Source organism: Lagenorhynchus albirostris, chromosome 10, assembly GCF_949774975.1.
Source record: "Lagenorhynchus albirostris chromosome 10, mLagAlb1.1, whole genome shotgun sequence".
NCBI classification, from domain to species: domain Eukaryota; kingdom Metazoa; phylum Chordata; class Mammalia; order Artiodactyla; family Delphinidae; genus Lagenorhynchus; species Lagenorhynchus albirostris.
Window position 1 is genome coordinate 37446838 of NC_083104.1, and position 12732 is coordinate 37459569.

Here is a 12732-nt window from a genome sequence, read left to right on the forward strand (position 1 = left end):
ATTTTCTTTCATCCACTATTCTGGAACATCTTAAGTTGTACTTGCAAATCTGAGATTTAGAATGATAAAAGAAGTTAGTTTGTGTTGGTATCAGAGTTGGCAAGAGCAGCAAGAAGAAGGGAACCTTCAATAGCCTAAGAAAAGAGCAGGCCCTAGCTGGCACTACATGTGTCTGAAAAGTAGAAGTCCCCTTGCACAGAAAAGTCTACGCACCTCTCTGGAAGAAAGGGCTGTTAGCCTACTGTCAGTTCACTGAATCATGGGACTTCCACTCTCACACCTTTAAATGCTTCCTGACAGATTATTTCCCGAAGCTTTGTTCATCACCTGGCTCAAAAAGGCTTCACAGAATACTCAGGGCTATGGAATTTCCTCTTACAAAGCAGTCTCCTTAGCTGTAGTAGTACCTGCAGCTGTCTTGTTTACACATTTACCAGTTGTGCTTCTCTGAGGGCAGGGATTCTCTTGATCAGGAACACAACAGGTACTAGGTCAGACATTCTTTGGCCAAAATCAGACTGTACATTTTGAGAAGGAAGCTGACAGATTCTCTCCTTGCCCAAACTCTAGTCAGGCTCCTCTGAGTTTTTCAACTACACCTGAACTTTTAGAGTCCAATGTCCTTCTCTGCGTTATCTAATTTTAGCAAGAACCCTGCTACATTGGTTTAGCCAGAATCCTCCACCTTCAATATCTGACCCTCCTCAATATCAGTCAGACTCTCCCCATCACCCTCAAGTGACATCTGATCACCTTGGCCTGCCTTCAGCAAGAATCCTGTTAGGTTGGTCTAGTCAGAATCCCCCCAACCCCTGATGTTTCTTTTTAGTAACTGTCAACCCATTAACTCCTACCCTGCTCTTTGTTTATAAATTCCGACTTTCTCTTATTGTAGTCACAGTTGAGCCCAATCTCCCTCCTCTACTGACAGGCTGTACTGTAGTGGTCCTTATACCTATTGCAATGGTCCTGAATAAAGTCTGCCTGTCTTTAACAGGTGTCTGAATAATTTTGATCACTACTAAAGCCCTTAGTGGTGATCAGTGGATATCCCAACCTGGCCTCTGACATCTCTGGTAGACACTGTCTACTGGTTTTTAGCAGACTGCCATCTGCAGTAGTTGTATTTGAGAAGACAAAAGCAGTTAAATGATCTGTTGGATCAGGATGGTTGGAATGAATCCTTCCAACCACTGCGCCACCAGGGAAGCCCTTCTCTGCTGTCTTGATAATTTTGATCTCTACTGTATAGCAATTTTCTAAGAAAGACTAATTAAATTTAGCCACTGAGGCAACTCATTACCGTTTTGAATGATACCTGAAATCATACTCTCTTAGTGTGGATTTGGCTCCTCAGACACTATGAACATGTACTTTAGAATGTGAGGAAAGAAAGAACCAAAACAGTTCAGGAATCTTCTGTTATTGGGTAGATTTTGAATTCCATTTATCTACTGACTTTTTAGCTGTATCTCTTTGCATTATTTTACACATCCTTAACTTCTCACAGTCAATTTCAAGTTAATATTTTCCCATTTTTTCAAAAAATGTAGAAAACTTGCAACTGTAGAGGTTAAATTAACACTTTCCCCATCCTTTCTGCTATAGTTGTCATACGTACAACATGTATATACGTTAGAATACCCTCAAGAAAATGGTATTTTGGGGGCTTCCCTGGCAGCTCAGTGGTTAATAATCCACCTGCCAATGCAGGGGACACGGGTTCGAGCCCTGGTCTGGGAAGATCCCACATGCTGTGGAGCAACTAAGGCCACGTGCCCCAACTACTGAAGCCCGCGCACCCAGAGCCCGTGCTCCGCAACAGGAGAAGTCACCACAATGAGAAGCCCGCGCACCGCAACGAAGAGTAGCCCCCGATCGCCGCAACTAGAGAAAGCACGCGCGCAGCAACGAAGACCCAACGCAGTCTAAATAAATAAAATTTTTTAAAAAAGGAAATGGTTTTGTTTTGTTTTTTTGCGGTATGCGGGCCTCTCACTGTTGTGGCCTCTCCCATTGCGGAGCGCAGGCTCCAGACGCGCAGGCTCAGCAGCCATGGCTCACAGGCCTAGCTGCTCCGCGGCATGTGGGATCTTCCCGGACAAGGGCATGAACCTGTGTCCCCTGCATCGGCAGGCGGACTCTCAACCACTGTGCCACCAGGGAAGCCCGGAAATGGTATTTTTATTTTACACAGTCATGTAGTTTTTAAATAAAGAGACAAACAGTCTTTTATATTTATCCATATATTTACCATTTCCAATGTTCTTCATTCATTTCTGAGGATCTGAGCTTCCCTCTGATTCTTTTTTTAGCCTGGAGAACTTCCGTTAGCAAGTCTTAAAGTGCAATTCTGCTGGTGACAAATTCTCTTAGTTTTCCTTTATCTGAAAATGTCTTTATTTTGTCTTCATTCTTGAAAGATTTTTTTCATTAAATATGTAACTTTGTGTTTGTTTGTCCTTCTTTAAAGATGAACAAAGTATCTTCTTTAAAGATACTTTAAAGATGTTTAAAGATATTCTCCTATTATGTTCTGGACTCCGCAGTTTCTGATAAAAAGCCCATGATCACTTGACTGTTGTTCCCATGCATGCAATGTGTCATTTTTTACTAGCTACTTTTAAGAATTCTGGTTAGACTACCATGTGTCGTATTTAATCTGTTTGGTGTTTGACAGGCTTCTTGAATATGTAAGTTTATGTCTTTCACAAAATTTGGGAAGTTACATGCCATCATTTCTTTAAATGTTTTTTTTTTCCCCCATTCTTTCTCTCTTTTCCTTCTGAAATTCCAATATGGGCCTTTTGAAACTGTAACCCTAAGGCTTTGTTGATTAAGTTTGGCTTTAATATTTTTCTTTCTTTAGATTGGATAACTTATATTGATATTCAAATTCAAAGATTCTCTCTACTACCATTTCATGGTTCAATTAATCTCATCTGGTGATATTTTTATTCCTGATATCCCTAATATAGATGCTGTATTTTTCAGTTCTAAAATTTCATTTGGTATTAAGAAGTATTTCCTATTTTTCTGTTGAGATTTTTACTATCTTTTCATTCACTGAACATGTTATAATAGCTCCTTTAAAATCCTTGTCTGATAATTTCAACATCTGAGTTACCTCAGGGTTGGCTTCTGTTGACTGTCTTTTCCCCTCAGATTGGGTCATATTTTCCATGTTCTTTGTATGTCCCATAATTTTGGATTGTACTCTGGACATTGTAGTTGTTATGCTGTGGAGACACTGGATTCTCTTAGTCTTCTGAAGAGGGTCAGTTAGTATTTTTGTTTTAATAGGAAATTAACTTGGTTAGACTTAATCTGTAATCTGTTTCTCCTGTGACTGATGGCAGGTTAAACTTCAGTTTTCTCTTCCTTTCTTTCTTTATTTTTTAAAATATTTATTTATTTACTTGGTTGCACCAGGTATTAGTTGTCTTTAGTTGCGGCAGGCAGGCTCCTCAGTTGCAGCATGCACGTGGGATCCAGTGCCCAGACCAGGGATCAAACCTAGCCCCCCTGCATTGGGAGCGTGGAGTCCTATCCACTGCGCCACCAGGGAAGTCCCTCAGTTTTCTTTTAGTCTTAGTTGCTAGCTGCTTTGAGTTTGTCCTGCATATGTGTGATTCAGGGATCAGCCAGTGACATGGGCAGAGGTGATATATAACATCTGGGATTCTCCATCTCCTGCTCTATCTTTCCCAGGATTCCCTTCAAGCCCCAAGCTCCATCTCTTGGTTCCTCAGGCTAAAAATATGGCAGGCTTCTATTAGAGTTTTAGCTACCCCATGCTATGTTGAGAGTACAGCTCTGACCAAAACCACAAAAACAGGACACTCACCCTGTGTTGGTCCCTTTCTCCAAGTTTTTACCCCTCCAAAATCTGCTGCTTCTGTTCATTCAGCAGAACCCTAACATGGTTGTTTTTCTGGATTTTACCCACTGTTAATAGTTAAGTGTTGGAGGGCTGGCCTGTTAGGAGGTCACTCCACCATACCAGAAATGAAACCAGCACAGTTCTACCTCAAAAAAAAAAAAGCCCAAGTCCAAACCATCATCATCTCCCATTTGGATTACTGCAAAGGCCTCCTATCTAGTTTCCTAATTTATCTTTAAGTGACCAGGGGTGAGAAGGCTGGTTGTAATTTCATCCCTTGGTCCACCTCATTAATTTGGAAGTCATTTTGAGATCCAAGGATGAGAAGATGGTAGAAAAAAGGTCTCTCCCCTGGAAGATAGCCCCATGGTATGTTCACCTGCTCAATAAGGCTTACCCTGAACACCTTATTCAAAATAGCAAATCCTCCTTCATACTTTAACTTTTTCTATTCTATATCATTTATCCCTCCATACACTCTACAATTTACTCTTTGTTATATTTATTGATTGACTCCCCCTACCAGAATACAAGTTTCACAAGGACAGGAATTTTTGTGTGTTTTCCTCACTGCCATGTCTCTAGAGCCTATACCAATGGGAGCACATAATAGGTGAAAAATAAACATCTGACTATATCAATCCACTATAACTTCTACCTCTGATACCCCTTAATTTTCCACATTCCTCTCTAGGCAGAGGATTTTTCCAAACTTCTGTCAGTAGCATTAGTTATTCTATTCTACTTTGCACTGTGTGTCATGGTCTAGACAGAGTAGAAAGCAAATTTCTTGTAAACAAAGAACTTCTTAAAGAAGCCTGACCACTTCTTTTACTGTTTTTGTCCCGACTCTGTAGGACATTGTATTAAAAAATTTCCCCAGCCTGATACTTAGACTCTGAACATAATGAAACGATGGCACATACAGAAGAGCAATTTCTGACCTTATTCTCAGATGAAAAAAGACACATTAACCACAGGCCAAGGTACATATCTAAAATGAAAGTTTCAACTTGTCTATCTCTAAGCAGATTTTCACTGTAATGTTTCAGAGCAAGATATGATACCTTGGGCATGTATGTAGAAACATGTTGAGTTAGCCTGGGCACTGAAATGAAATATATTTAGCTTTAAACTGCATTTGCATTCATTCTGTCTATATTTTCAGTTTTGTGTTATATTAGAAAAATATATTCATAAAAGAGAAAACTTATAAGACAATAGATTATAAACGGTTTCACTTAAATATTCACGCGTTGGCTTCTCTATCTATAGGGCACACGTTCTGGGCTTTCTTTGTGTGAGAGAGTGAGCTAATTTTTAATTTCTCTAGATCTTTGTAATTTCCAGGGAAGGTATGCATATTGACAATGAGAGCAGGGTAGGAAAAGAAAGTGATGTTGATAATCACCAGAGTCAGGGTATTAGCTTCTCTTATTCCTGCTGGGAGTGACAGAAAATCCTTGGGGGAATGTTGGGTAGTGGGCTGGAGTCTATGTCCCAAAGTTAAGACAGGTTAGACCATACCTGTGTAACTTTGGGGCCCTGAGTGGAAGGACCAAGACTGATGTGCAGGTCCTTCACTGGCTGCCTGAGCTCCCACAAATAAGCTCCAGTTGCATTGTAAGACATGACCTCTTTTGCAGAGAAAAGAAAAATTGTTTGATTTAATTAACAAAGTTCTCTGCCATCATTTTAAAAGAAAATTTCTCTCTAGGGGTACCTGAGATTTTCAGAGGCAGATTATCTCTTTTGGGTAGAAAGCTTGCCTCTCAGGCAGAACCCTCTATTTCAATTACAGAGGCAGCTGATTTTCAAGAAAAAGTTCATTCTACGCAAGGGTATTTTGAATGCTGACTAAACTCCAGGAGAATTAGAAATGAAGCTTTTGGCTTGCTTTGCACAGAATCCATGAAAAGATGGCTAACGTAAGTGCTTTCACATGATAATCAAGAGAGGTTAAGTTTCTGAGGGCAACTTTGTATTCCCAAGGCCTAGGAGAAAAACCTGGCATACTGAAGACTCCTTAGGGAAAGCCGGTTGAGTGATAAAATCAATCACTAGCACCCAGAGGCTTTAGAGCACTCTGCTAAATATGTAGAGGGCCAGCGAGAGAATCAGGCATATTAACAGGCACACCAGTAGCATAGAGAAAATTAGTTAAACAATAATACTCCTCCTGTGAAAAAGGAAATTCACATAAAAGATAACAGTATCCATATAGAAGCAAATAAAGATCAAAACACAAATTCTTTTCTAAAAGAATATTCTTTATACGATTTTGAGGAGGTAATTAGGTGGTAATTATTAAATAGATTAAGATAACAGTTAACACTCATAATGTGTATACAGAAAAATATTTTCTTTCTTTTTCTTAACAGAAAAATATTTTCTTTCTTTTTCTTAACAGAAAAATATTTTTTAACAAAGGCAATGAGTTCCTTATAGAAGGGAATTCATGATATTAGGGAAAAAATATAAAGGACATTTAAAATTCTAGCCATTTATAGGCTTTGTCCTTTTCTTACTCCATTATCACTCAAAAGCAAGCAGATGTTTATTCTGGATTGCCAAGCCAGAAGGCTTGAAGAAGGGGAGAAGTATAACTGAGAAATTTTTTTTCTTATTTTTCTCCTCATACAGCAAAACCAATATTTGAGATATATATATATATATATATATATATATATTTTTTTTTTTTTTTTCCCCGGTATGCGGGCCTCTCACTGCTGTGGCCTCTCCCGTTGCGGACCACAGGCTCCGGACTTGCAGGCTCGGTGGCCATGTCTCACGGGCCCAGCCGCTCCGCGGCATGTGGGATCTTCCCAAACCGGGGCACGAACCCGTGTCCCCTGCATCGGCAGGCAGACTCTCAACCACTGTGCCACCAGGGAAGCCCTGCTGTATTTTTTTATAACTGTCTTTCCCTTAAGATTGTTGCCAGCTACTTTAAAAAAAAGAATTACTACCAAAACATCAAATATCTGTCAGTTCAAGGATTATTTTTAAAAATTTTAGTCTTTTAAAAAATTAATAATTATAATACATATATACATTATACACATATAGATGTATGTAGTTTTTCCCCACAAAATAATACTATACATACAGTTGTAAACTTGCTGTTTTCACTGAACAATATCTCATTAACTTTCTTTCATATATAGAACATGTTTATGTATTTAGAAATAGTCTCTGTTGTAGGCAGAATTCTAAAATGGTCCCCTAAATTTCCCCCCCAATAATCCCAGGGCTGTATAATCCCTGGGACTGTAAGTATGGTGACTTTTAATCCCATAATTAGGTTATGTTATATGGCACAGTTGACCATAAAACAGGGAGATTATGTGGGTGAGCCTGACCTAACCCCATGAGTCCTTTAAAAGTGACAAATTTTCTCCCACTAATTGCAGAAAAGGAAGTAAGAGATTCACGGCATGGAAAGGATTCACTGCACTATTGCTAACCTGAAGATGGAGGGGGCTACATAGCAAGAAAGGCAGGTGGCCTTTAGGAGATAAGAGCAGCTCTCAGCTGACAGCCAGCAAGGAAACTGAACCTCAGTCCCACAACTGTAAGAAACTGAATCCTGCCAACAACAACCAATGAACTTGGAAGCAACTTTTCCCCTAGAGCTTTTAAATTAAAACACAGCCCAGTTGACACTTTGATTTCAGCCTTGTGATATCGTGAACAAAGAACCCAGAAATGCCTTCTAACCTACAGAACTATGAACTAAAAGATGGGAAATTTTAAAATCCATTAAATTTGTTGTAATTTGTTATGCAACAATAGAAACCTAATTCAGTCCCTCTCTCACTTATTTTCACCTCAATTTTTCAAAGGTTACACTATTATTTATCTAGTCATTTCTCTTCTTATGAACACTTAGACTGCCTTAAAATATTTGCTATTACAAAAGTAACATTCTTATACATATGAGCACAAGTTTATTGGTATCAGATTGGTCATAGTATACATACACAATTTTAAAAATGTGTTCTATGATACCAAAAGCACAAGCAACAAAAGAAAAAACTGATACTGTAGGCTTCATCAAAATTAAAAAGTGTTGTGCATCAACATCACCAAGAAAGAGAAAAAAAACAACCTACAGGAAGAAAAAAATATTTGGAAATCGTATCTCTGATAAGGGTTTAGTATCTAGGAAATATAAAGAACTTTTACTACTGAACAAAAAGACAAACAAATAATCCAATTAAAAATGGGCAAAGAACTTGACTACACATTTCTCCAAGGAAGATATACAAATGGTCAACAAACACATGACAAGATGCTCACGTCATTCGTCATCATGAAAATGCAAATCAAACCACAATGGGGAAAACCCCCAGAAAATAGCAAGCACTGATGAGGATGTGCATAAACTGGAACCCTCATAAATTGCTGGCAGGAATGTAAAATGGTTCAGCTGCTATGGAAAACAGTTTGGCAGTTCCTCAAAAGCTAAACATAGAATTACTGTATAATTCAGCAGCTCCACTCTTAGATATATACCTAAAAAAATAGAAGACAGGCATTCAAACAAGTACACATACATACATGTTCATAGTAGCACTATTCACTATAGCCAAAAGGTAGAAACAGCATAACTGCCTACCAACGAATGGATGGATAAACAAATTGTGGCATGTCCATAAGATGAAGTATTATTCAGCCATATAAAGAAATGAGGTACTGATGCATGCTACAACATGAGTAAACCTTAAAAACATTATGACAAGTGAAATAATTCAGATGTAAAAGGTCACACATTGTATGATTCCATTTACTTGAAATATCCAGAATAGATATATCCACAGTGATGGAATGAGACTGGCTGCTGTCAGAGGCTAGGGAGAGGGGTGGGGTGGGGAGGAGAATGAGGAACAATTGTTCATCAGGTTCATGGCTTCCTTTTGGGGTGATGATGTTTTGGATCTAGACAAAGGTGGTGGTTGAACAACATTGTGAATATAGTAAATGCCACTCAACTGTTTACTTTAAAATGGTTAATTTTATGTTACGTGAATCTTACCTCAATTTAAAAATGTTTTCCATATAATTTTTAGTATTTATAGTTTATCTTTTTTCTTGATTACTCTTGCTACTGGTGTGTCTACTTTTTTAAAGTTTCTTTTTTCAGAAAATCAGTTTTTATTTTATTGATCCTTTCTATTGTTTCTTTTTTTATTTCAATTTTTATTGGAGTATAGTTGATTTACAATGTTGTGTTAGTTTCTGCTGTATCTACTGTTTATTTCTTTAAGTTCTATAATTATATTATTTTTCTTCTTCTACTTTCTTTAAGTTTACTTCTTCTTTTTCTAGCATCCTAAACTGAAAACATAATTCATTTATTTTTCTTTATTTGGGGGCCGGCAATTTGCCAATGACCTGGTTTGTTGACAACCAGAGTGTAAACGTGGAGGAGATGTGCAGCAAAATTGAGGGGCACAGCAGCACATAGAAGCAACCTAAATGTCCACTGACAGATGAATGGATAAAGAAGGTGTGGTGTGTATATATACGTATATATATATATATATATATATATATATACACATATATATACACACACACACATATATACGCACACACACACACACAATGGAATACTACTCAGCCATAAAAAAGAATGGAATAATGCCATTTGCAGCAACATGGATGGACCTAGAGATGATAATATGAAGTGAACTAAGTCAGACAAAGACAGACAAATATCATATGGTAAAACTTTTTTGTGGAACCTAGAAAAATGATACAAATGAACTGATGTACAAAACAGAAATAGACTCACAGACACAGAAAACAAACTTATGGTTACCAAAGGAGCAAGGGAAGGGAGGGATAAATTAGGATTTGGGATTAACAGATACACACTAATAGATTAAAAAAAAACAAGTACAGCACAGGGAACTATATCCAATATCTTATAAAAAAAAGAATATATATAAATATATACAACTGAATCACTTTGCTGTACACCTGAAACGTAAATCTACTATACTTCAATCAAAAAATTAAGGGGCACATGAAGTCATCCGTTTGCTGACAAACTCTCAGGCAATGTTTGGGCAGCTGCCCACAAAGGCCAGTATTTGGAAGCAGTCAAAAGAACAGCTATACCATGACTCTTCCATAAGGGTGCTCTGTCAATGCCAGTCCTTGACAGTATTTAAATTCACATGTGACTCTAAATTGGGTTAGAGAATCTAAGGATTTATTCTGTGAATACCTTTATTTTTTTTTCATTCAAAATGTAACTGAATCTATGTGCTATAGTGTTTTCAAAAGTCAAATAGTTTAAAAGTGTTTTTGTTGCTGTTGGTGGTGAAACCTTCTTTTATCAAGATACCATAAACCATCAGTGGACTTCATGTCTTTTCCCAAGTTATACTATATTTGTTAAGAATACAATCTTTTGGGGGACTTCTCTGGTGGCATAGTGGTTAAGAATCCGCCTGCCAATGCAGGGGACACGGGTTTGAGCCCTGGTCCAGGAAGATCCCACATGCCGCGGAGCAACTAAGCCCGTGTGCCACAACTACCGAGCCTGCACTCTAAAGCCCATGAGCCACAACTACTGAGCCCGCAGGCCTAGAGCCCGTGCTCCGCAACAAGAGAAGCCACCGCACTGAGAAGCACTGCTCGCCACAACTAGAGAAAGCCCGTGCGCAGCAACGAAGACCCAAAGCAGCCAGAAAAATTATTTTTTAAAAAGGAAAAAAAATTTTTTTTTAAATTGTAAAGCATTTTGGCCCACCTTGGATGTCGTAAATTTACCATTACCATAGAGTGAAGTGATGGAAATGAGGACAAGTTCTATTTAACAACCTTGGCTTGCCTCTGACAACAGTCAGAGAGTACATTGCTCCCAAAGAGGAATCCTGTGAGAGCAAAAGCAAATAAGTAGCTTTATATTTGTATCTTCTTGTCTTTCATCAGTGATGAAAAATTATCAGCCATTATCTCTTGGTGTATATCTTCTCCTTTTTTTTCTTTTCTCTTTGTCTGTGATTCTAATTAGATGTTTATTACCCTCTCTCATTCTATCCTCCATGTTCCTTAATTTCTCTTTCATATTTTTCATCTCCTTTTTATCTCTTTGCAACATTCTGGATAGTTACACTCATTTATTCAACAAACACTTATTGAGCACTTACTAGGTGACAAGCACTGTTCCAGGCACTTGAGTACCTTAGTGAACAAAATACATCCCTCTCTGTCCAGGAAACACAAAATGAGGAAACAGATAATAAGTGATAAGCACAATAAATGACTAAACTATGTAGAATGTAGAAGGTGATAAATGTCATTAAAAAACAAACAGGAGAGTAATTTCTTCTTTTTTTTAACTTCAAAAAAAGACAATTTTATTTGCCTATAATGTTATTATGGATTGTCTTAGAAAATTCTGTTTCAGAGCATAAGTGGGGCAAATCTGCATAATGTTTGTCATACTCGTTATGTGATGATACAGAAAATACATATACATTTTAGTAAGTCTTGCATTTATATTAGGTGAACACTTGCTAGGAAAATTCACATCTCCCAGCATTTCTTTTTTTAAAACCACTTTATTGAGGTACAATTGACAAATAAAAAGCTATATATATTTAATGTATACAACTGGATGAGTTTGGAGATAAATATACACCTCCGAACCCATCACCACAATGTTATGTCTAAGTCATAAACATATTCATCATCTCCAAAAGTTTCTTCCCATTCTATTATTATCATCATCTACTTATAGTGTGAAATGAGAATACTTAACAAAAGATCTAAACTCTTAGCAAATTTTTAAGTGTGCAATACAGTATTGCTAACTGTAGGCACCATGCCATATAGTAGATCTCTAGAATTTATTCACCTGCTATAACTGAAAGTTTGTACTACCCTTAACTAATATCTCCCCATTTTCCCCTCTCCCTAGGCTCCGGCAACCATCATTTTACTCTCTCCTCCTTTGAGTCTGACTATTTTAGATTCCTCATATAAGTGGTATTATGTATTATTTGTCCTTCTATGTCTGGCTTGTTTCATGAAGCACAATACCCTCAAAGTTCACCCATCTTGTTGCAAATGGCAGAGTTTCCCTCTTTTTAAAGGCTAAACAATATCCCATTTTATGTATATGCTACATTTTATTTATGCATTCACTCACCAATAGACACTGAGGTTGCTTCCTTGTTTGGCTGTTGTAAATAATGCTGCAGTGAACATGGGACTGCAGCTATCTCTTTGAGATCCTGATTTCAATTCCTTTGGATATATTCCCAGAAGTGGGATTGCTGGATCATATGATACATCTATTTTCTTTTTTTTTTGAGGAGCCTCCATGCTGTTTTCCATAGTGGCTGCATCAGTTTACATTACCAACAGTGTACGCATGGACATATATACACTACCAAACGTGAGGTAGATAGCTAGTGGGAAGCAGCCGCATAGCACAGGGAGATCAGCTCGGTGCTTTGTGACCGCCTGGAGGGGTGGAATAGGGAGGGTGGGAGGGAGGGAGACGCAAGAGGGAAGAGATATGGGAACATATGTATATGTATAACTGATTCACTTTGTTATAAAGCAGAAACTAACACACCATTGTAAAGCAATTATACTCTAATAAAGATGTAAAAAAAAAAGTTTCCTTTTCTCCACATACTCCCCAACATTTATCTTTTTTAAAAAATTAGATAAATTTGACATGATACATTTTATAAACTTAAGGTATACAGTGTGTTACTTTGACACATTTATATATTGTAATATGATTACCACTGAAGAAATATTTAGCATATTATATCATTATGGTGCAATATTATTGTCCTTTATTAATTATACTGTGT

At 37.6% G+C, this 12732-nt stretch overlaps 1 protein-coding gene across 1 annotated transcript in view; it reads right to left on the bottom strand.

The window, feature by feature from the left end:
* Positions 1-12732, bottom strand: part of DOCK3 (dedicator of cytokinesis 3) — a 412216-nt gene that overhangs the window by 162998 nt on the left and 236486 nt on the right. The gene's annotated exons all lie outside the window — the stretch shown is intronic.